Source organism: Nicotiana tabacum, chromosome 17 (assembly GCF_000715075.1).
Source record: "Nicotiana tabacum cultivar K326 chromosome 17, ASM71507v2, whole genome shotgun sequence".
Classification (NCBI taxonomy): domain Eukaryota; kingdom Viridiplantae; phylum Streptophyta; class Magnoliopsida; order Solanales; family Solanaceae; genus Nicotiana; species Nicotiana tabacum.
The window spans coordinates 127,781,820-127,807,509 of NC_134096.1; the positions used below are offsets into that span (position 1 = coordinate 127,781,820).

Consider the following 25,690-nt stretch of genomic DNA (forward strand, 5'->3'; position numbering starts at 1 on the left):
GTAGAAGGGTATAGAAGGATGTTAGTTTAAAGCTAAGCATGTGGGGTATCTCCTGCGGGATGTCCTGAGGTTGTGCGATCCCTATGTTATTTTATTGAGAGTTCTCTTTTACCAGTGAATTATATGTAGTGCAATCTGAGTTTGGATCGCTTGTAGAAGTTGGCTTGACTGTTACGAGGATGAATGCGAGATTTACAAATGATTGAGGTATTATATGGTTTGCGTTACATGAGCTTAGGAAGGATTTAGTTGAATTTCACTGTGAAATTATGGCAGTAATAGAGTATGAGTATTGTGATTTATTGTGTACTCTGATCTATGGCTTGGAGCCAAGTGGGGGAGTCTGTTATGGATAAGTTGATTGTACGGTTATGTGTTGAATTGATTTCAGTTTGAGGCATACTGGTGAATCAGTTATGACTGGCAGAGGTTGAGTTTGAGAATGACTCGAGTAAAGGAATTTATGGATACAGGTTGTATTATGTTTCTGGGCATATGGGAAACACTGAATGATTGAGTTGTTATCCGTAAAGAATGTAGGGTACATGGAGTAGGGAAATCACTCGGTTGCTTAGAAGTGTGGATTACTTCTTAGGGTGTTGGTGTGAAAATAGGGCACATGTCATTCTGTATATTTAATCAGTTTAATTGAGATTTGAGTAGAGTGGATGACTCTCGAGAATGGTTCTAATGGATTCAAGATTTATATATAACAATTGGGAATCTTCAGGATGTGTAATTGGCTAGAAACTGAGATTTATATGGGAGGGTGTCAAGACTTGTGGAATTTCTATATCATTATGGATTATACATATCAGTATCATTATGGAATTTCTAGATCACTCTTAACCCTACCTAGATCTTCCTGAAGTTGCTTGTTTTTTCAAGCTCAGCACATGGACTGGATTTTATTGATTTTAACTCGTCTCCAATCCTAAGATGTTCCTCACTTGCAACTTCCTTTCCCTTTCGAGTAATCTCATGACTGCCTTATGCTTTTTGCTCATCAATTGTTTCCTTTAGGTCTACTACTACTACTAATAGGTCATCCCTCTCATGCTCTACGTTAGTTACTTTCTCAGTTAAGGCTTCTTTCTCTTCTTTAAGACATTCGATAGTCTCTTTTAGATCAATCACAACAACCATTAGGTCATCTCTCTTCATGTTCTAAGTTTGCAATTATTTCAGTTAGGGCATCTTTTTCCTTTTTTAAACTCTCAATGGCTTCTTTTAAGTCCACTACAACAACTACTATATCATCTCTCTCATGTTTTACTTCTCCCAGTTCCATAGTTAGAGCATTTTTATCATTTATAAGATTATAGTAAGCATCAATTAAAATATTTGCCAAGGACATAAGCTTTTTTGGAGAGTAAGACTTCAGATTTCCTTGAACATCTAGAACTTGAGAAGATGACAATCTTTGATGAAGTGCCATGACTTCCCACACTTATGACATAAGTCATATCTTCTCTTCTTGTTGGAGCTGCCCTGTTTTGGAATACCTCAATTTCTGCGAACAATTTTCTGAAATCTCTTTGTCAAGTAAGCCATATCAATATCCTCACCACTTGATTCATTGTTGTCTGTCTTGAGGACCAGGTTCTTTTCCCTCTTGGGCTCTCTTCTCTCGTTATCCTTCTTCTTCTTCATTTTGTACTTCTTCAGATTCCCAACGAGCTCGTCGATGGTCAGCTTCTGTAGATCCTTTGCCTCCTTGATAGCATTTACTTTGCTTTCCTAGGAATTAGGTAATACACTTAGTATTTTCCGGACAAGTTTATTCCTTGAAATGATTTCTCCCAGAGAATGGAGCTCATTGATGATGGAGGTAAAGCGAGTGTGCATGTCCTGGATGGACTCATTGTCCTTCATCCTGAAGAGCTCGTACTATGTGGTAAGCATGTCAATCTTTGACTTGAGTTGTCCCTCCATGAGCTGTTTGGAGAGCTTCCCAGATCTCCGGATTGACATGCTGAGATCCTATTGTATTCATCTGGTCCAATACCACAGACGAGAATTTTCTTTACTCGAAAATTCTTCTCTATGACCTTGCGATCAACATCATTAAATTCTTTCCTTATTTTGGTAATTGTTACTGCTGGGTCACCAATGGTCTTCATAGGGATGAAGGGTCTATCACATATAATATCCCAGAGCTCTGAATCTTCAGCCATGATAAAATCATGCATTCTTGTCTTCCACCATCTATAGTATTGGCCGTTGAACCTTAGTGGTCTATAGGTAGATTGACCTTCTTTAAAGTTTGGTGGAGCAACCATGGGGATCCTTTCTAGGTGTTAGCCTGATAGAAAGAACCCGCTCTGATACAAATTGATAGAAACTAAGAGTATACCAAACTGTATAGAGAACTTGGTTCTCTATTTATTCCCAAAGAGCGCACACACAACAGTAAGTAAACGACACAGTAGAATTTTACGTGAAATATTTTCAGCCCACTAGATTAAAAACCACGACCTACCCTTGTAGGATTTCAACTTCACTACTGAGCAAACTTTAGATTACAACCTCTTTTAACCTAGGAATTAACTCATTAATCCCTTACTAACTTTTAACAACTCTATTACAAGTCACTTTGTAATAACTCTATTACAAAGACTTACAACTCGACTAAACCTAGCCAAGACACAAACACAGAGTTTATGATTAAACAAAAGTTTCTTACACAATTGCTTCTAACCAAGCTAAGTAGGAATTACAAGTAAGAAACTTTAACAAAGGTACAACACAACTAAGGACATGTGATGACTCGATGCAGGGAACTGGTCCTTGTTATGTAGTTCTTTGTTCTTGAAGCACTTGAGAATCAATTGGTGGATTGATGCACAGACTTGAGAGAAAGCTGGATTGATTCTTCAAAAATGTTCAAGTGATGTTTTGTCTTTGGCTTATGTTAATATAACATTGCTGACATTACTTGAATGATGCAAGCATGTTTGGTACAGGAGCATTCCCAATGAAGTTGACTGTTACACTGTTGCATGCTGTTGCGTGTGCAGGCAGCAACTTTACAGCTGTTGGGGAGTTGACTGGTACGGTTACCATGGGAACTGATGTTCATCTGTTCCCTTTGTTGTTTCTCTGACTCTGAAGAATTGAACTATATCCCCGACTTTGAGACTTGTTGATCTTAAGTACTTGAGGATGTGTAACAGGTTCCTTATCTGGTTCTTAGCATTAAGTTTGTTAGATCATCAAAACATAACAGGGATGCACAGAACCTATCACCTATATTGATGTTTGGGTAATGGATGAAGAAGATAGTTGGAGTAAGAAGTGCAGCTAGGACTTTAACAACGAGTTTGACAGAATTGTGGGCTGTTTGAGGAATGGTGACATAGTTGCTGAGAATGAAAACGGGGTGCTGTTGTTTGATCCAGTGACTAGTTTAGTTAAGGAAAAATTCAGCATTGATAATGCTAAGAAGGGTTCTTATGTGATTTTTGACTATTCGGAGAGCCTAGTTCTGATAGGAGGGATGCTACCAGTGAAGAAGCAAGATCTTAGAGATAAATTGGCACGCAAAAACCTCATAAGGTTCGGTAACTTAGACATCATTATACTATAGTTTAAGTTACTATGTTCTTGCTTTGTGTTGATTGTCAACTCCCCACTTTTAGATGTTGTCGTTGCTTAGAAGTTTTCATGTCTTATGTGCACATGTATGTGTTTCACAGGCAGTTGGTAAACTAAGCACTCTGATTCTAATGTCTTAATTTACTATATAACAACTTTATTGATTACTTTGGTTAATTTTGTGCAATTGGTTGAGATGCTTGTGCACTGCTGCTGATTTTAGCTTCGTCCAATAGCATTGGTAAGGCCCCAGTACATCTACTTGTGGGTTGTAAGAAAACTGCTCCATGAACTAGTCGAGATGCACACAAGCTTGGACGAATACCACAATTATTACGAAAAGATTGGTCCAAGGAGTTCTATTGATCTCAGCCCAAAAACCCAATCTTATAACTGATAATCAGAATTCTTGGTTGCCTAACCCAAATTACCCTTCTTGAACAAAGAGTAATCTTCATAGGTCTGAAACTGCACCAGCAATGGCTGCTATAAATGATCTTGATCATTCACCAGTTTCTAAGCCACCCCAGTTGGAAAAGCTCAATTGTAGGACCAGATATTCTTTACTTGACTCTTGTCGTGGTTTAGGGATCATTTTAAGGTTACTGAGACACGCACTTGTTGATGCTTAGTTTATTGCATTGTTACCATGTATACTATTGGTTAAGGTGATATCACTTCTGATAGTAAACTTACCGAGTTGTTTTCTATCTTGTTTGTGCTTGTGGGTTTTGGGGTTTATCAATATTTTGCTTACTAGGATGGTTAGTATTTGCTTGATTTTCAAGTAAATTATCTGTTGAGGATCATTAAAAGTGGGAATTCACATGATCCTAGTTCTTATATTGTTGATGTTAAGAAGTGGAGAATGAGGATAAGAATGAAGGTGGTACTGGCATTGGGTGTTGAGGTTCTTTGTATTGGAACTGGGGTTTCTGTTATGCATTTTGTTGAGAAGCTTCGATGGTTAGATGCATTTTACTTGTCACTTATGTCAGTTACAACTTACAACTGTAAGGTATGGTGATAGAGCATTTGTTTTTGATAAGGTGGTGATAGAGCATTCATATCAATAGATGGTCATATCTTTGCGTTGATTTGGTTGCTTGTGTCTACACTTGCAGTTGCTCGAGCCTTCCTTTACTTGGCTGCGGCCAGAGTAGATAAACATATATCTAGAACTGTATTCCCTGGTCTTGGCGCGTTTTTGGCTTTTGATCTGGACTTTGAATCTATAATGACAAATGTGAAATACTAAAAGAAGAATAAATGGAATCTAGAAGTCAACAGTAGGTCGTTTTTGTCACAGAGAAGTAGAAATAAAATATCGATCTCCAAGAGCTGTGATACCTTTTACATTTTTAGCAAGGGCAACTTAGAAAATCTCTAATCCTTGATACCTGAACTATGTTTGTTTAACCTTTTGGAAGCGTTCACCAATTTTGGTTACTTGACGGAGTGAGTAGCAGATGAGGCAATTGTTTCCATTTAATAGCAAGATATTTGCAATTATTCATCTGAAGACATCATGAATATGTGGAAAACGTACTCGCCTTGAACTCCTCTTTTTTTACCTCCCTCTTTACTGGTGAAAGTATTAGGATTTATGTTGCCTGCAGTGGTTGTATCCTCCTTGCCTAATTTGTCTAGCATGTTGATCGATGAATTGACTTGCCATGATTTTGGCATCTCTAGACCATATATTATATACTGTATAGTATGGAGCATGTGTGAAGTGAATAAGTTATGCCAGGGATTGTAATACAGGTGCTTCTACAATGAAAATTCAGAAGGAAGAAAAGGAGAACATGGAAGTATATCCTTTAGTACTATGCGGACAATATGGAGAGAGAGAGATGTTTGATGAAGTAAAAAATTTGGTTGTACAGATCAGTGGAACATTTTTGTTATCTGGATATTCTTTGAGTACTTCTAGTATTCCAGTTAGCGTTGATGCTATCAGTAAAGAAATTACATGCTTTCTTGTAGGATTTCTAATGAACATTTTTGTTCTTATTTTTGGAGTACTTCCAATATTCCAGTTGGTGTTGATGCTATCAGTAAAGAAACATGCTTTCTTGTAGGATTTCTACCTTTTGCATACATCTTCTATGTTGGATTTTCCCACTACATCAATAAAATTTAGTAACTCATAAAAAGATATTCTGAGAAACTTACAAACATTTCTTTTTTGATTATGCAAGGCTTGCTTTAGCTTCGCAGAGACAACCCACTCGTGAATTTGGCTATCTAGTTTGCACGAAAGAGGCCCTCTTTGCCCCCCTTTTTTTGCTAATCTCAGAGATGGATGAAAAACTTTTTGACATCTTTTTAGTTGGTAGGTATAGCATGTATGTAGTTTCTGCTTTAATCTGTTTTACATCCATGTGATGTTTATACTGGAAGGTTCTAATTCTGATTATATAATACTAGTTGATCAGATTGTTCAACTACTTTCTATCCCTTATTTGTCCTCACCAAACTAGTGCTTTATTAATCTATGGTGAATTCATGTTTGTATCCAATACTTTTTTGACTTTTCTCACTTCATAACGTCTTTATTTGTGTGTTCCCTTTGAGTTTTCTTCACTCAATTTCTATTTCTTTTTCTTAGTTTTTTCTGGTTCATAATTCTTTGTTTAGGTGAATTCTCCGTTCTGATGCTTTTCAACTTATTTGTCAATAAGTTTGTTCTTACGGCTGCGTGTGGGAAGGACGAGCCTGATAGTAATTAAATTTTGGATTACCATTCAATTCTCTGCTTGTGAAACATGAACTCAACTTTCACTGCAGAGATACAGATGAAAACATGCATCCATAGTTCCATACTGGAACAAAGCATGACACTATTCAAGTACTTATTTTTTTAAAAGTAGTTTTATATTTGTTCTTAAAATTATTAGTTTTTTTTAGAGAAGAAAAGATATCCGACTATACGTCTTATTAAAATATAGTCTCAAAAATAATTTTAAAACCTTCCAATTTTTAATTTCCATCGGAGATTATGTCAAACAGGCAGGTAGCTGCCGTGATCTCCAAGTCGGCGCGCAAAATACAAATACAGAGAATGTGCGACTTGTCCTTGAGTCGAGACAAAGTGGGCGTTTGGACATAAGAAATGTAAAATTCCAAAAAAAAAGTGAAAAAAATTTCAAATGAAAATCATATTTGAAAATTAGAGTTGTGTTTGGATATGAATATAATTTGGGTTGGTTTTGAAGTTTTGTGAGTGATATGAGTGAAAATTTTGAAAAATAGTTTTTGGAGTTTTTAAAATTTTCGAAAAATTCCAAAATGCATATTCAAGTGAAAATTTAAAATTTTATGACCAAACGTTGAATTTGAAAAAAAGTGAAAATTTTTAGGAAAAATGTGAAACTTTTTCGGAAAAATGTGAAAATTTTCTTATGTCCAAACGGGCTCAAAGATTGCACGTGTCACATTAATTAAGCTATTTATCGTAATCTCTTCTTTGGCTATCAGATAAATTGATTTTGAATTAATATTTTTACCGGATATTTTTTTTATTTTTTAAAATCTAAGATATAATACATAGTAACCCATTTAAAATATATTTTTCACTTCTGATCCCCACAGATTATTTTCACAAAAATTATTACAGTATCTGTTAAACTAGTCATCAACAAATGAAAAGCAACAAACATTTCAAGACGAGATGGAAGCAGTAAATAATTTTGTACTAGTAATAACAAATGTAGTAGAAAAAAGACAAGGACTATTACCGGGGCGGCTCGAGCGCATGTGGGGCCTAAGGCCAAAGTTTAATATGGGGTGTAAGTATTTATAAGAATGTTATAATATATATTTTATTTAAAATCTATTCTTCTAGCTTTTTGGTAAAAATTGATTGGGGCGCCCTATTTGGTCGCCCCCATTTAACTTATTCCACTTTTTTAAAAAGTTTTAACTTGTACCCACTTTCTAAACAACTTCAGGCATCTTTCTCCTCCTCCTTCGTTTTCTTAATGCTGAAGCTTGAGATATTATTATGCGTTCTAGCCTGATGATTCATATATATCTGCTTGTCCCATTATGTTCAGTTTGATCTTATTCACAATAATTTAACCTCTTAGATATTTTAGCTTTACAAGCACATTGATTTTTGGTTCTAATTTATCTGTAGTAACTTGTTTTCATGTCGAAAATATTTTTCATTCTTTAATCTTTGAAATGAACATCATCAATCGCTGCTAATCATGATCTATTAAATTCACTGTTGTTTAGTACTATTTCGCTTATGTACAATATATTCTTTTGTTGAATTCTTTTTTTGAAAGATTATCTTCCTCATTTCCGTGTGCAGACTTAGAACTTCAGCTCTAAGAATGCTGAAATTCAGCAAATATAAACAAAAACATCAGCTCCTAGAATGCTGAAGTTCAGCAAATACAAAACAAACTTCAACCCTACAATGCTGAAGTTCAGCAATTATAAAATAAATTTTAGCTCCTAGAATGCTGAAGTTCAGCAATTACAAAACAAACTTCAGCTCCTAGAATGTTGAAGTTCGGCAATTACAAAACAAAAATTTCAGCCAAAATATGTTGTAGTTTTATTGAGCTGAAGTTTGCCATTGCACTATGAACTGAAGTTTGCGTGATTGCCTTTGCAAGTCAGGCCAAACTTCAGGCAAAAATATCTGAAGTTTTGCTATACTTCAGGCAAAACATTCTGAAGTTCAAACTTCACACATAAATTTTTGCTACTTCAGGCCTGTATGTCTGAAGTTACCCGAAAAGTGGGTACACTTGTAATTTTTTTTGTAAAGCGAGTATAAGTTAAAAGTTGATCTAAAAACTAGGTATAGATGCAAATGCCCCCGCTTTTTGAGATGCAAAGTTCTTAATAATTTTTTTATAATCGATTTTTTCTAATAATTCCTTTTCAATTGATAATATAGCCAAGTCATTTAATCTTTCTTGAAACATTTTTGATCTTAGGTAAGATTTTATCAATTTTAATTTTGAAAAACTTCTTTCTGCTGAAGCAACTGTTATAAGAACTTTTAACATTATTTTATAAGCAATATAAGCATTTGAAAAAGAATCAAATCTTTTTATTTGATTGAGTATATCGATTAGAGTATTATCTTCTACTTGTACTATTTCTCTTAACACTTTTAATTCGGAAAATAAGTCTAAACCATCAATATCAGAGTGATTGTTATGTTTTAAGGAACATTCAAGGTTAAGACAATATTTTTTCAAATTCTCGTTATCTAGATCTCAATATTTTACCACTAAATAGGAAACGAAAGATATTTTCATATACTTCAAACTGTTCAAATCTACTTTGAAGTGAAAAATTGGCTCTATGTATAAGAAGTAATCGACTCTAAAAGATTCTTCAAGAGACTTTGTGATTTTATTGTCAACATTCTCATCAAATTATTTCTTTCTATGTATTACACGTTTATTACGAATTCAGGTTCTATATTCATCTCAAATGCAATTTTCTTAGCTGAAATCATAGCATTTGTAAAACCTTCTTCTCTATATTTAAAAAAAGAAAAAATAAATTAGACCTCTTAGTTGATCTATGGCAACATCAATATGCATATCTTTTGATTGTAAACTTTTGCTAACTAAATTAACAGCAAACAATACATCATACCAAATAGTCATGCCCAATAAAACTAAAAAAATTTAAGCTCATATGTTGCTAAACAACTTATTTCACTTATTGTTTTTGGATCCTCACTAACTTCTACTAATTTTATTAAAGCATATCTTATTTGTGGACCCTGAAATCTTATTGCTTTAATACTTTCAATACGACTTTCTAAATGTGTTTGTGATAATGATTTAAGAATTAGACTGGGCACACTATTTTTTAAAAATTTCCATCGCTCAGTGGAAGAAGAAAATAATGAATATATACGTTCTACTACTCCAAAAAATGATATAACTTTCGTACAAGAATTAGTCATGTTGCAAAGTACCAAATTTAGATTATGACAACTATGTGTTGTATAAAAAGATCTAGGATTTATATCGAGACGTCTTTTTTGCGCTCCTTGGTGTTTTCTCTTCATATTGGATCGGTTATCATACCCTTGTTCTCTAAAATTATCAATATCAAGTCCAATGCTTTTTATTTCATCTAGAATAACTTCAAAAAGACCTTTTCCACTTGTATCATCCACTTTTAAAAACTCTAAAAAAATATTCAGTAATTTTTATTGGAGTTGATGAAATATTTACACTTCGCAATATAAAAGACATTTGTTCTTGATGACTCGTTCATCAACATAACATTCTCCTACATTTTGCGATTTAGTTTTTTCATTGTTTGTCAAAAATTTGTCAAGAGCTCCTTTTTGAAATTTTATTAAATTTTCAACTTTTCTTTTCTTTTGGATTTTTGAATAGCGGGAGCATATTTTCTTGTTGAACTATTTATATTCTAAAAAATATTAAACAATATGTATGGAGTACAATTAATAAAATAATAAATAACAAATGAAAATAATATTAGAAAGTTAGAATGATATTACCCAATGACTGAATCAAGAAGTTTGAAGATTTTGATTCCAAAATATCTAGTTGTTGGCTTGTTGGAGAACGTAAGAAATCTAGTAGAAAGAAGATGAGTATGAATAAAGAGGAAGGAAGAAGGTACCTCTCATATATGGTGGAATATGAAGAGTGAAATGAAATTGAAACATCGGGATGGAATGACTCGGCCGGTCGTTTTGAGAGTTATAGCCCCGATCCCCTATTTAACTGCTTCTTCCATATATATTTCTGCTATTGTGACTTGCCGGGAGATTTCGTTTTAGTTTTTGGAGTATTTTGGGATACTTAGTCCGTAAATGGAGGTTTAAGCCTTAAGATTTGGACCGTAGTCAGAACTGTATGAAGACGACTTTGAAATGGTGTTATGTCGGTTCCGTTAGCTCCATTAGGTGATTTTGGACTTAGGGGCATGTCCGAATTGTATTTTGGAGATCCGTAGCTTATTTAGGTTTGAAATGGTGAAAGTTAAATTTTTGGAGATTTTGACCGGTAGTGGAATTTTTGATATCGGGGTCGGATTCTAATTCCGAAAGTTGGAGTAATTCCGTAGGGTTGAATATGACTTGTGTGCAAAATTTGAGGTCAATCGGACGTGGTTTGATAGGTTTCGGCATCGGTTGTAGAAATTTGAAGTTTCAAGTTATTTAAGTTTGAATCGGAGGATGATTCATGATTTTTAGCGTTGTTTGATGTGATTTGAGGGCTCGACTAAGTTCGTATGGTATTTTTAAGATTGGTTGGTATGTTTGGTTGAGGTCCCGGGGGGCATCGGGTGAGTTTCAGGTGTTTAACGGATGAAAATTTGGACTTGAGCATAATCTGATGTTTGTTGGTTCTGGTATTTTCGCACCTGCGGTGGAAAGTCCACAGGTGCGGCCCTGCATAATTGAGGATGGGGTCGCAGGTGCAATTTTAGGCATGTGGGTCAGTGGTCGCAGATGCGACGCAAGAGCCGCATCTGCGGAGGAGTGATCGCAGAAGCGGATTTGGGAAGAAGTGAGGTTTCCGCAGAAGCGAACGAGTTAGCGCAGAAGCACATCAGCAGATGCGGATATTTGTGCGCAGGAGTGGAGTCTGAAGAATTTGTGAATTTCCGCAGGTGCGGAACTCTAGCCGCAGAAGCGGTACCGCAGAAGCGGTTAATGGACTGCATGTGCGGTTTAACTTGCAGAAAAAGAGAAAAAATCGAGGGTTTGATTCATTTCTCTATTTTTGACTTGGGAGCTCGGAAATTAGCGATTCTTTGAGGGATTTGCAGAGAGAGCTTTGGGGTAACGATTCCTTATTCAATTTTGGTTATATTTCATTAATCTACTATTGATTTCATCATTTAATTTCGGATTTTGTGGTTGAAATTTGAAAATATTTGGAAGAACTTTTTCAACAAAGATTTCGAGTTTTGAAAGGGGATTTGTGGTCGGATTTGAGAAATTTTTATATGGTTAGACTCCTGAGTGAATGGGTGTTCGTATTTTGTGACTTTTACCCGATTTCGAGATGTGGGCCCGGGTCAACTTTTTAGGACGGATTTCAGATTTTTTATTAAAATCTTGATTTCATTAATTAGATTAGTCTATTATAGTTATATTTATGATATGTAATTATTTTTGGCTAGATTTAGGCCATTCGAAGTCGGATATTCATGGAAAAGGCATTGTTACTGATTGATTGAACTTGGTTCGAGGTAAGTGGCTTGCCTAACCTTGTGTGGAGGAAATTTTCTTAGGATTTGGTACTGTTTGATATGTGAGCGTCGTGTATGTGAGGTGATGAGTACGTACACTGGCTAATTGTTGTAAAAACTCCGACTTATTTTACTGGGTAGTAATCTATTTTTCATTTAAATTGAGTTATACCGTTTAAATAAGCATTAGCATGTCTTCTTTCTTAATTGAACTATCCCAATATGTGTAGCTATCATGTTTAGTCTAATATCATATGTCTACGTGTTTTAGATGCTTAATTGAACTCTGGGAAGCATGCCTAGTTGATTTCCTGTTTTTCCTTGATTTGTACGTAGTCTAATTTGTAAGATTTTGTGTTGTAATTGTCGAGTTATATTGGTTGAGTTGCATATTTACTTTGGGACTACAAAACGGTATTCCGGTAGATCCCCCTGCTTTGCATATTTACTTTGGGACTACGGAACGGTATTCTGGTAGATCTAGGGGTGTTCAAAACCAAACCGAAACCGAAGCTTAATGGCTTATTGGTATCGGGTTAGCGGTTTAACGGACGGGGAACAGATTGAAATATTTTTATTAACGGCTTATCGGTTTGGGGGCGGATTATTCAATTTTTTTAACGGATAATCCGTTAACCCGTTAAGAATATATATATAAAATTTATTTTTATCCATATATATATATATTATATATATATATATATATATTAAATATCAAAAACCCTTCCACTTCTTCCAGTACTCCATCTCTAAGTTCTAACGTCTAATTCCTAAATAATCAGAACCCTTACATACTATGCATTAGAAGATCCCAGGCTTGGCTTAGCTTAGCTTATTCTCCCACCCTACAACAAGATTGTTTAAGATGGTGTCTATGGTTCACCTCTGCTTTTATTTTTTTAAAACTAATGTATGTTGTCTATGTTTAATAGAAGAACAGCACTGTTGTGCCACAACTTTTTTCACTCTACAACACATGACACACTACATCATTCTTATGTAGGCGTTAACAGACATGTATGTTTGAATTAGGCCGATAAACTGCCGAATAACCGCCCGATAAGAGCTAAACCATTACCAATCCGCCCGATATCTTATCGGGTGGCTAGCAGATTAATACATTTAAAAGCCGATAACCGTTAAGCCAAACAGTTAAGAGTAATTAACCGCCCAATCCGCCCGATAAGCAGCCCTAGGTAGATCCCCCTGTTGTTACCATCTATGAATTCTTTCTTGTTAAATTTCAGTCCTTATTTTACTTCGATATTTTATTCTTGTCTTGCTTTATTATTATATATATACCAATAGGGCCCTAACCTGACCTCGTCACTACTCGACCGAGGTTAGGCTTGACACTTATTGGGTACCAATTCTGGTACACTCATGCTACTCTCTGCACATGTTTTTCATGTGCAAATCCAGGTATTCCTTATCAGTCGCACTATTAGTGAGCCAAGACAGCTTTGGAGACTTCAAGGTATATATGCCGCGTCCGCAGACCTTGGAGTCCTCTTTTACTCTTCTCCATGTCCATTATCTTCTGTATTTTTATTTGGTTAGACTCTGATGTATAAAGATACTAGATTTTCCTTCTGTAGTTTATGATTCACGATGTTCCGGGTTTTGGGATTGTTGTGAATTTTTGAATAGTTTGTTATTGTACATGCCAAGCGTCATGGTACCCAGTTATGTTGTTACTACTACAGTTAGTGGTTAATTTATGTTTTTATTTTATTATTTCGCAAATGTTAGACTTACCTAGTTGTAGAGACTAGGTGCCGTCACGACGTCACACGGAGGGAAAATTGGGTCGTGACAAGTTGGTATCAGAACTCTAGGTTCATAGGTATCGTGAGTCACAAATAAGTTTTTTAGAGTCTCGCGGATCGGTACGGAGACGTCTGTACTTATCTTCGGGATGCTATAGAACTGTTAGAAAAATTTCACTACTTTGATTCCTTATCATGCGAAAAAAATGGTTGACTTCAAAAATTCTAAACTTTTGTATTTTATTCTCTCACATATAGTGATGACACGTACAGGTGGATCTGATGACCAGGCACCCGCGCCCCCTACTAGAGCCGCGAAAGGCCTGGGCCGAGGCCGGGGGTGGGGTAAAGGCCGAGGACGTCCACGTGATGCAGCCAGAGCACCCGCACGAGCTGCTATAGAGGAGCCCCCAATAGCTCCAGCTGGAGGGCAGAGACCTGAGGCACCTGTTTCTGCACCAGCCCTCCAGGAGACTTTAGCACAGTTCCTGAGCATGTTTGGTATATTGGTTCAGGCGGGGTTGATTCCAGTTATACCGGCTACTTCACAGACTAGGGAAGGGACCCAGACTCCCGTCGCCCATACTCCAGAGCAGCGGGTTCAGGTCGATCAGGTTCCAGAGATTATACCAATGCAGCCGGTAGCTCCAGCTCAGCCCGAGGTTAGGGCAACAACTTCTGAGGTGGAGCAGCTCAGACTTGAGAGGTACAAGAAGTCTTACCCACCTACCTTTAGTGGATTGGCTACAGATGATACTCAGGGTTTTCTGGAAGAGTGTCATCGTATTCTCCGTACTATGGGCGTAGCAGAGTTGAGTATCAGTGGTGGTGTGCTTATGAGTTGAGTAGTCCGGCTGAGGCAGCTTCACTTACATGGACTCACTTCTCGGACATATTTTTGAGAGAGTCAGGTTTAGTGATTTGGTCCGACATGCACCGGCCTTGGTTGCCATAGTTCGAGAGAGGGTTCGACAGTTTATTGAGGGACTCCACCCCAGCATCCGGATTAGTATGTCCAGGGAGTTGGAGATGGATATTTCTTATCAGCAGGTTGTGAGTATTGCCAGGAGATTGGAGGGCATACTTTCCCCGGATAGAGAGGAGAGAGAGGCCAAGAGGTCTCGAGAGACTAGTTATTATTCTGGAGCTCGTGCCCCAGCAACTCGCCATGGTAGGGATTATGTAAGTCGCCCCGTTCATTTAGCTCTTTCATCCGCCAGCGGTGTTCCAGCTCCTTTTAGACCCCAAGAGCCTTATTATGCAATGCCAGTATCTAGTGTGCCTCCTGCTCGGGGTGCTATTAGCGGCCAGTCCAGCAGACCTGGCCCGAGCCAGTCACAACAGCCACACCCTCCCAGAGCTTGTTTTGAGTATTGAGACACTCGCCATATGGTGAGGGATTGCCCCAGATATATTAGGGGTGCACCTCCACAGACTTCTCAGCCATATCGTGCTCCACCGGGTTCTCAGGCTATGATTACAGCACCAGCTACCACCCCACATGCTCAGCTAGCTCGAGGTGGAGGTCGGGGAGGTAGAGGTCGCCCTAGAGGGGGAGGCCATACCAGATATTATGCCCTTCCTGCTCGTACAGAGGCAGTCGCTTCTGATTCTGTCATTACAGGTATTGTTCCAGTCTGTCATAGAGATGCGTCAGTATTATTTGACCCAGGCTCTACATATTCTTATGTGTCCTCTTATTTTGCCCCGTATTTGGGCGTATCTCAGGATTCTTTGAGTTCCCCTGTTTATGTGTCTACTCCTGTGGGAGATTCTCTTGTTGTGGACCGTGTACATCAGTCGTGTTTGATTGCTCTTAGTGGTTTTGAGACCAGAGCCAATTTATTATTGCTCAACATGGTGGACTTTGATATTATTCTGGGCATGGACTGGTTGTCGCCCCATTATGCTATTATTGATTGTCACGCTAAGACTGTGACGCTGGTCATGCCAGGTTTACCGCGTTTAGAGTGGAGAGGTACCTTAGAGTATACTCCCAGCAGAGTTATCTCTTTTCTTAAAGCTCAACGAATGGTTGAGAAGGGGTATGATGCGTATCTAGATTATGTGAGAGATGTCAGTATTGATACCCCTAAAGTTGAATTAGTTCCAATAGTGAGGGACTTTCCAGATGTGTTTCCAGCTGATCTTCCGGGCATGCCGCCCGACAGAGATATTAATTTCGACATTGATTTGTTGTCGGGCACTCATCCTATCTCTATTCCTCCATATCGTATGGCTCCTCCTGAATTGAAGGAGTTGAAGGAGCAGCTACAAGAGTTGCTTGATAAGGGCTTCATTCGGCCTAGTGTGTCACCTTGGGGTGCTCCTGTCTTATTTGTGAAGAAGAAGGATGGTTCTATGCGGATGTGTATTGATTACCGCCAGTTGAACAAAGTCACAGTGAAGAACAGGTATCCATTGCCTCGTATTGATGACTTATTTGATCAGTTATAAGGTTCCACAGTGTTTTCCAACATTGACTTACGTTCAGGCTATCATCAGTTGAAGATTCGGGAGCCAGATATCCCGAAGACTGACTTCAGGACTCGGTATGGCCACTACGAGTTCCTTGTGATGTCGTTTGGGCTGACCAATGCCCCAGCAGCTTTTATGCACTTGATGCACAATGTGTTTCGACCTTATCTTGATTCATTCGTCATTGTGTTTATTGACGACATTCGGGTGTACTCCCGGATTCGGGAGGATCACGAGCAGCACCTGGGGACTGCGCTTCAGAGCTTGAGAGAAAAGAAATTATATGCCAAATTTTGAAAGTGTGAGTTTTGGATAGACTCAGTGGCATTCTTGGGTCATATAGTATCGAGTGATAGGATCCAGGTGGATCCGAAGAAGTTTGAAGCCTAGATAGTCCCTCACTACCGGAACTGACTCCACAGTAGGAGTATCAACACTGACATATCTCACGAAAACTAGATAAGCATTACACCCCTTTTCAACCATACGCTAAGCCTTTAGAGATGAGATAACCCTGCTAGGAACGTAATCTAATGCACCCCTCCACTCTAATCGTGGTAAACCTGGCATAGCCAGCATCACAGTCTTGGCGTGATAGTCAAGAATAGCATGATAAAACGACAGATAGGCAATGCCGAAAATAATATAAAAATCTATCATATTGAGCAATAATAGATCGACTCTGGTCTCAAAACTACCAAGAACAACTAAACACGATCGATACACACGGTCAACAACAATGGAATCTCCCATAGGCATGGACACATAGATAGGAGAACTCAAGGAATCATGGGATATACCCAAATATGGAGCAAAGTAAGATGATACATAGGAATAAGTGGAGCCTGGATCAAATAAGACTGATACATCTCTATGACAAACCGGAACAATACTTGTGATGACTGAGTTGGATGCAACTGCTTCCATCCTAGCAGGAAGAGGATAATATTTGGCCTGACCTCATCCTCTAGGGTGACCTCTACCTGTCCAACCTCCACCTCTAGCTGGCTGTGCAAGTGGAGTGGAAACTGGTGCAGTAACCACGACCTGAGAAGCTTGAGGACCCGATGGAATATGCGGAGCCTGAGTAGTCTGTAGAGGTGCACCCCTCCTGAGTCTAGGGCAATCCCTCACCATATGACGAGTGTTACCACACTCAAAACAAGCTCTCAAAGGACGTGGATGTTGGAACTAGCTCGAGATACTGGAGGATATGCTCCGTGCGTGTGTGATAGATTTTGGGGGTGCTTGGGACCAGTTCTTGCCACTTGCGGAGTTTGATTACAACAATAGTTATCAGTCTAGCATTCAGATGGCACCGTATGAGGCTCTGTATGGTAGGCGATGTCGGTCCCCAGTGGGATGGTTTGAGTCGGGCGAAGCTAGATTGTTGGGTACAGACTTGGTTTATGATGCCTTGGAGAAGGTTAAGGTGATTCAGGATAGACGTCGCACGTCCCAGTCCAGACAGAAGAGTTACGTGGACCGGAAGGTTCGCGATGTTGCATTCATGGTTCGAGAGCGGGTCTTGCTCTAGGTTCGCCTGTGAAGGGCGTTATGAGGTTCGGAAAGAGGGGCAGGCTGAGCCTAAGGTTTATTGGTCCCTTTGAGGTGTTGCGGCGAGTTGGGGAAGTTTCTTATGAGCTTGCCTTACCTCCTAGCCTAGCAGGAGTCCATCCAGTATTTCATGTTTCTATGCTCCCGAAGTATCACGGTGATCCGGCTCATGTGTTGGATTTCAGCTTAGTCCAGTTGGACAATGATCTACCTTATGTTGAGGAGCCAATGGTTATTTTGGACAGGCAGGTTCGAAAGCTGAGGTCAAAGAATATTGCTTCCGTGAAGGTTCAGTGGAGGGGTTAGACGGTCGATGAGGCGACTTGGGAGACCGAGCATGATATGCGCAGCCGTTACCCTCATCTTTTCACTACTTCAGGTATGTCTTTATGCTCGTTCGAGTACGAATGATTGTTTTTAGAGGGGAAGGATGTAACGACCCAGCCGGTCATTTTGAGAGTTATAGCCCCGATCCCCTATTTAACTATTTCTTCCATATCTATTTCTGCTATTGTGACTTAACGGGAGGTTTCATTTTAGTTTTTTGGAGTGTTTTGGGACACTTAGTCCCTAAATGGAGGTTTAAGCCTTAAGATTTGGACCGTAGTCAAAATTATGTGAAGACGACTCCGGAATGGAGTTCTGTCGGTTCCGTTAGCTCCATTAGGTGATTTTGGACTTAAGGACGTGTCCGGATTATGTTTTGGAGGTTCGTTGCTTATTTAGGCTTGAAATGACGAAATTCGAATTTTTAAAGATTTTGACCGATAGTGAAATTTTAATATCGGGATCGGATTCTAATTTTGGAAGTTGGAGTAGGACCGTAGGGTTGAATATGACTTGTGTGCAAAATGTGGGGGTCAATCGGACGTGATTTGATAGGTTTCGACATCGGTTGTAGAAATTTGAAGTTTCAAGTTATTTAAGTTTGAATCGGAGGATGATTCATGATTTTTAGCGTTGTTTGATGTGATTTGAGGGCTAGACTAAGTTCGTATGGTGTTTTAGGATTGGTTGGTATGTTTGGTTGAGGTCCCGGGGGCCTCGAGTGAATTTCGGGTGTTTAACGGATGAAAATTTGGACTTGAGAGCATAATCTGATGTTTGCTGGTTCTTGTGTTTTCCCACCTGCGGTGGGAAGTCCGCAGGTGCGGCCCCACAAAATTGAGGATGGGGTTGCAGGTGCAATTTTAGGCATGAGGATCAGTGGTCGCAGATGCGACGCAAGAGCCGCAGAAGCGGAGCTGCATCTGCGGAGGAGTGATCGCAGAAGCGGATTTGGGAAGAAGTGAGGTTTCCGCAGAAGCGAGCGAGTTAGCGCATAAGCGCATCTGCAGATGCGGATATTTGTACGCAGGTGTGGAGACTGAAGAGTTAGTAAATTTCCGTAGGTGCGGAGCTCTAGCTGCAGAAGCGGTTAATGGACCGTAGGTGCAGTTTAACTGTTAGAAAATGAGAAAAAATGGAGGGTTTGATTCATTTCTCCATTTTTGGACTTGGGAGCTCGTTCTTTGAGGGATTTGTCGAGAGAGATTTGGGGTAACGATTCCTTATTTGATTTTGATTATATTTCATTAAGCTACTGTTGATTTCATCATTTAATTTCGGATTTTGGGGTTGAAATTGGGAAAAATTTAGAAGAACTTCTTCAACAAAGATTTCGAGTTTTGAAAGGGCATTTGTGGTCGGATTTGAGAAATCTTTATATGGTTAGACTCGTGAATGAATGTGTGTTCGTATTTTGTGACTTTTACCCGATTCCGAGACGTGGGCTCGGGTCGACTTTTTAGGACGGATTTTGAAATTTTTATTAAAATCTTGATTTCATTAATTAGATTAGTCTATTATAGTTGTATTTATGATATGTAATTATTTTTTGCTAGATTTGGGCCATTCAGAGTCGGATATTCATAGAAAAGGCATTGTTGAGGTTAGTGGCTTGCCTAACCTTGTGTGGGGGAAATCCCCTTAGGATTTGGTACTGTTTATTATGTGAGCGTCGTGTACGTGAGGTGACGAGTACGTACATGGGCTAATTGTTGTAAAAACCCCGATTTATTTTACTGAGTAGTAATCTATTCTTCTTTTAAATTGAGTTATATCGTTTATATGAGTATTAGCATGTCTTCATTCTTAATTGAACTATCCCAATATGTGTATCTATCATGTTTAGTCTACTATCGCATGTCTACATGCTTTAGCTACTTAATTGAACTCTGTGAAGCATGCCTAGTTAATTTCCAATTTTTCCTTGACTTGTATTTAGTCTAATTTGTAAGATTTCGTGTTGTAATTGTCGAGTTCTATTGTTTGAGCTGCATATTTACTTTGAAACTACGGAACGGTATTCCGGTAGATCCCCTTACTCTGCATATTTACTTTGGCACTACAGAACGGTATTCCGGTAGATCCCCATGCTCTGCATATTTACTTTGGGACTATGAAACAGTATTCCGGTAGGTCCCCCTGCTCTGCATATTTACTTTGAGACTACGGAACGATATTCCGGTAGACTCCCCTGCACATTTACGTTTGGGACTACAAGACGATATCTCCGGAGATCCTCTATTGTATTTCTGTGTACTGAGCTGTTACCTTCTATGAATTCTTTCTTATTAAATTTCAGTCCTTATTTTACTGCGATATTTTATTCTTGTCTTGTTTTATTATTATATATATATATACACCAGTAGGGCCCTGACCTGACCTCGTCACTACTCGACCGAGGTTAGGCTTGGCACTTACTGGGTACCGATTGTGGTGTACTCATGCTACTCTCTGCACATATTTTTCGTATGCAGATCCAGGTATTCCTTATTAGTCGCACTATCAGTGAGTCGGGACAGCTTTGGAGACTTCAAGATATATCTGTCGCGTCCGCATACCTCGGAGTCCCCTTCTACTCTTCCCCATATCCATTATCTTTTGTATTTTTCTTTGGTTAGACTTTGATATATAAAAACACTAGATTTTCCTTCTGTAGTTTGTGATTCACGATGTTCCGGGTTTTGAGATTGCTGTGTATTTTTGAATAGTTGGTTATTGTACATGCCAAGCGACATGGTACCCAGTTGTGTTGTTACTGCTACATTTAGTGGTTAATTTATGTTTTCATTTCATTATTTCGCAAATGTTATGCTTACCTAGTTGTAGAGACTAGGTGCCATCACGACGTCACACAGATGGAAAATTGGGTCGTGACACGAGATTTACTTGGGAATAAGAGTAAAAGGTAGAATTGTCAAATAAAATCAAATTGAAAACTATTTTTCTACTATTTTTAAGTAAGTCAAAATCTTTACTTTATTAATATATCTAAAAGGTTTTCTTTTTTTTTTATATATATATATATATATATATATATATATATATATATATATATATATATATATATATATATATATATATATAAAACAAAACTATAAACCTATAAAATATATAAAAAAAGAGCCTCCAAAATTTGGGGAGCACTTGCCTTACCCTATACACTTTTAGAGCCGGTCATCACTATTGCATGGTTAAATTTTAATTTGGAATGTCCTTTTTAATCCAGAAAACCCCTTATTCACCTTGTTAAAGTATAAAACCCTTAAATCCTAAGCCCTTTTCCACTCTTCTTCTTTGCCAAGACTAAGCTGTTAGCTGTCGATTTCACAAAACCATTTATCGTCTTCAAACTCCGGCCACTTCCCAGCTAAGATGGCGTCGTCTAAAGGCAAAGGAAATGGGAAGCAGAAAGGGAAAGGGAGCTCCAAAACTACAAAGAGCAGAGCTCCAGCAGACCCAACGACGTCCGACTTGTATTTCCCTAGAGAAATCATCTCTAACATCCTTTCTCGTCTCCCTGTTAAGATCCTTTTACGGTTCAGGTGCGTTTGCAAGCAATGGCGAAACCTCATTTCTATGCCCAACTTCATCGCCGCTCATTTCCGCCACTCCTCTGCTTTGCAGCGCAGCGGTTCATCCATTCTTATACACACCTGCCATTACGAGACCTCCGACCATGCACTCTCACTGTACAACCGGCGTGATGAATCATTTGTCGAGTTGGACAACCCTTATCCTTGCTTCTTTCCCAATATGTTCATTGCGGGTCTTGTCAATGTCATTGTGTGCCTTTTTCAGAAAGCTTCAGGTATGTTTTTACCCTTTGGAACCCAGCGCAGCTATGAGGCAGTATAGGATGGTGCCGCTTTCGGGGTACAAACCCGATGAGGGAGTGCACTGTTGAGCATCCATCGGGTTGGCGTTTGATCCCCAAGAGAATGATATGTTGATCTTGAAAATCTTTTGTGTTGTGCCAGGATCTACGGTCCCGAACGATGTGGAAATGTTGTCGACTAAGAGCTCCTCTAGACATAAGAAATTTTTCGCTTTGAGAAATTGTTTTACTTTTTTTAGAAATTAATGTTTGACTATAAAATTTTAAATTTTTACTTAAAGATGAATAGAAAAATTTGAAAATTTTCAAAAAGCTGTTTTTCAAAATTTTCACTCATATCACTCACAAAATATCAAAACAACCCAAAATTATATTCATGTAATTAAAAAAATAAATTGCCAAAAAAAACCGACCAAAGTTGGTCGGTATTTTGATTATGTAATTAAAAAATGCACCATCTGAGAATCGAACTGGGGTCTATAATGTGGCAGGATATTATTCTACCACTAGATCATTGGTGCATTTTGTTTTAAGACTGTATTTTATTTTATTTATACTCTTTAATTGTATTTTCGCACGAAAATAACCGATCAAAGTTGGTCGATTTTATTAAAAAATAAAATTACTGACCGAATTCGGTTGGTTTTTAAAATGACTGGCCAAATTAACCGACCGATTTCGGTCGGTTTTTTTAATATTAATTTTAATGTATTTTAAATGAAAAACCGACGAAAGTTGGTCGGTTTCTTGAAAAATAAACTTTGCGGGACTCAAAAATAGTTTTCCGCATTTTTGCGCCAAAAATAACCGACCAAAGTTGGTCGGTATCGTAAACAAAATTAACAAATAAAATATTTTTAAAACTCGACCAACTTTGGTCTGTTTTTTGGCCAGTTTTTTGGCTGACCAGCTTTGGTTGGTCGACCGTGGTCGATTTTTACCGAATTTCTAGTAGTGAGTGTTGGTGCGCTTTGATGTGGGTGTAACGATCCGACCAGTTGTTTTACTTTCTGATCCTGATTCCTCTAAATAAGACTCCACGTATGTGCTTTTACTGTTTTATGACTTGAGGGGATGGATTAGTTCGAGATTTGGAAGGGTTAGGGTTGAAATCAGAACACTTAGTTTCTTATTATTGGCTTAAAAGGGTTAAGTTTGACTTGCGTTGATATTTATAGAAAACAACCTCGAAACTGAGATTTGACGGTCCAAATAGGTTCGTATGATGATTTTGGACTTGGGCGTATGTTCGGATCGGGTTTTGGATGACCCCGAAGCGTTTCGGCGCTTAATATTGAAAGTTGGTACATTGAAGGTTTTGCAAGTTCTTTAAATTTGATTTAAAGTTGGTTTTGGTGTTATCGAGGTACATTTGGGATTCTGAGCCCGAGAATAGTTCTGTATAGTGATTTAAGACTTGCACGCAAACTTTGGTGTCATTCCGAGAAGTTTAAGTGTGATTCGGCGCGTTCGAAGCAAGTTGGAAGACCAAGGAGAGCCTACAATCACTTCTCAAGTCGAGCTACCCTTAGAATTTTGCCTAAACAAACATTCAGGGCAAGTTCTAGACTTGTTGGCACGGAATTTGGACTTGTAATGCAATACCTCACCTCTCAAGCTACTGGATTGTTAAAGAGAATAGAGTTGAGGGGTCACAACAACCCTAGCTAAGATTGAAGATCACAGATGGCTCACATAAACCACTTGATGATAGTTTTAGTCAACTCAGGAGTCTAAAGGTCACAACTAGAGCTAATCTCTTCAACAAACTTGTCTCTAACCATGAGGTCGAAGGTAAATGTATTGGTACCAAGTGAAACCTGCTTGAGATACTTTTATTCATTACTACTATATATCAAAACAGAAAGAAAAACAAACGCAATCCTTTAAAAAGGTTGTCACGCCATCCATCATTGGGAAGAGCCACTCGGTTCACACAACATCCACCTTTGGAAAGAACCGAGGCATTAAGAAAACCAAAGGCTTATTGATCACGCAGAAATGTAAAAAGAGGCTACAAACTCAAAAAGAAGCTACAAAAAGAAGCTACTAAAGGAAATAAGAAGCTAAACTATTAAGGAAGTTATAAAGTAAAATATGAAAAGTAAAATGAATATGTACAATAGGGGAGTGAAACGAATATACACAAAATGGGGATGAATATATACATGGAATGGTAAAGTTATATACATACCAAAAGTGAAAAATAACGAAAAATAGTATCATAATTATTACATGCCAGTCATCAAAGTCATCAAATCAAAATAAGACCACCACCCCCAAATAGAAATTAGCATTGTCCTCAATGCTAAAAGTAAAAATAAGCTCAGGGAAGGGATAGAGATTAAATAAAACTCCCTATGTGGTCTCAGGTACTCTGGTAGGGTCCTCAAACTGTGTAGGCTCATCAATTCCATCAGGATCCTCTAACTGAATCTCTAAGTCCTCGGTCTGGGGTACCACAAATCTTCTCACCGGCTCTCTGTCAGCCTCCTACTCTGATGCTTGTGTTTTTTGTGCTGCAAAGGCAGTCTCCTCCATAAGCAGGTCCAGTGGAATATTTTGGGTAGAAGTTAACTTCTCTACCTCCATCTTCAGCAGCTCCACGGACTCTTTTGAAGCTTGAGTCTGCTTCATCTTTTTGACCTGCTTGCCCAGCTCCTTGATCACTTTCCCATGAGTATCTAATGTCTCCAGGATTTTCTTCTAGTTGTCCAGGAGCTTCTTCTAGTTGTCTAGAAGCTTCTTCAATGAATCCTCCACTGATGGAGGTACCTGAAGTTGTGTTGGGGCTGCATGTGCTACGACTGCACTGGATAATACAGAAATCTTTGATGTAGCTGCCTGCAACCAGTTGTTGATGCTGGATAGCGTCTGAGTAACCCGCAGTGCAGTCTGAGGGTGAGCTGAGGAGGAAGGCACATATAGTGGGGCAGAGACAGATGGCCCTGAAGAAGGAGGTGGCATAACAGCAGATGAACCTTCGGCTGTGGAAGGCTCGGACCCAGTGGCCACTACCCTTGGCTCTTCATACTGGCCAGCGGAGGTAGTGGCTTGGTCATTGGACTTCGGGTTGTCTGCTCCCTGAAGGTTGTACCAAGAGAAGGGCCTTTTCGGCTTCACCTTCGTGTCAAAGTGTTTCCCCTCAACCCCCTAGTCCTCTAGGTACAGAGTGATGAAATTGGGGTAAGGTTAGGACCATTCTTCCTTCCCCGTTGCCTTGAATATATTCTGGGCCATGAGGTTCCCCACATTTATCGGGTACCCCGCCATGATGGACCCTATGAGGATCGCCCGGGAGAGTGGAATGTCACTATCATGCTGGCACGGATCAAGGCGGATACAGACAAAGGTGCGCCACCTTTTGGCTTCAGAGCTAAGGGTGTTCCTGGCAATTGCGACTCCCGGTGTAAGCCAGGGCGGTGTTGTCCCTAGTATGGCTATCACCTCTGCTACCCATGGATGGGCTGCTTCATCTAATGCCAACTTCTGTATGTATAGAGAAGCATCTACATCATCAAACCCGGCATATGTATTCAAAGTTTTTCCATCGAACCGGATCTTCTTATTTTGTACCATAGTCACATGGGTACCCTTTTTGATGTGGGCAGCATTGGCGTAAAATTCCTTGACTAGGTACTCATTTGCTTCCGGCAACTTGCTAGTGAAGTATTTCCACCCCACTCTTTCATCAAATTATCTCTTCACATTCGGGCTGTGAGGGAGAAGGTCTCTTTCTATGAAATGACGTTCAAAGGTGAGCGACCTTTGTGGCCACCATTCCCAGAATTTGTGGTAGGCCTTCTCACTCACAAACCTATCTTGCCACACTGCCGGCTTCCTTGATCTAATCAACCCCCCTCCCCCCCCCCATGGGTATCACCTCCTCTCCCGTAATCCGGAA

The 25,690-nt window shown here is 38.9% G+C and overlaps 2 pseudogenes; both read left to right on the plus strand.

Moving 5' to 3' along the window:
• Window positions 1–2,953: 2,953 nt before the first annotated feature.
• Window positions 2,954–5,975, plus strand: LOC107763056 (two-pore potassium channel 2-like; annotated as a pseudogene).
• Window positions 5,976–21,323: 15,348 nt separating this feature from the next.
• On the plus strand, window positions 21,324–22,032 carry LOC142172109 (putative F-box protein At1g47790; annotated as a pseudogene).
• Window positions 22,033–25,690: the final 3,658 nt, after the last annotated feature.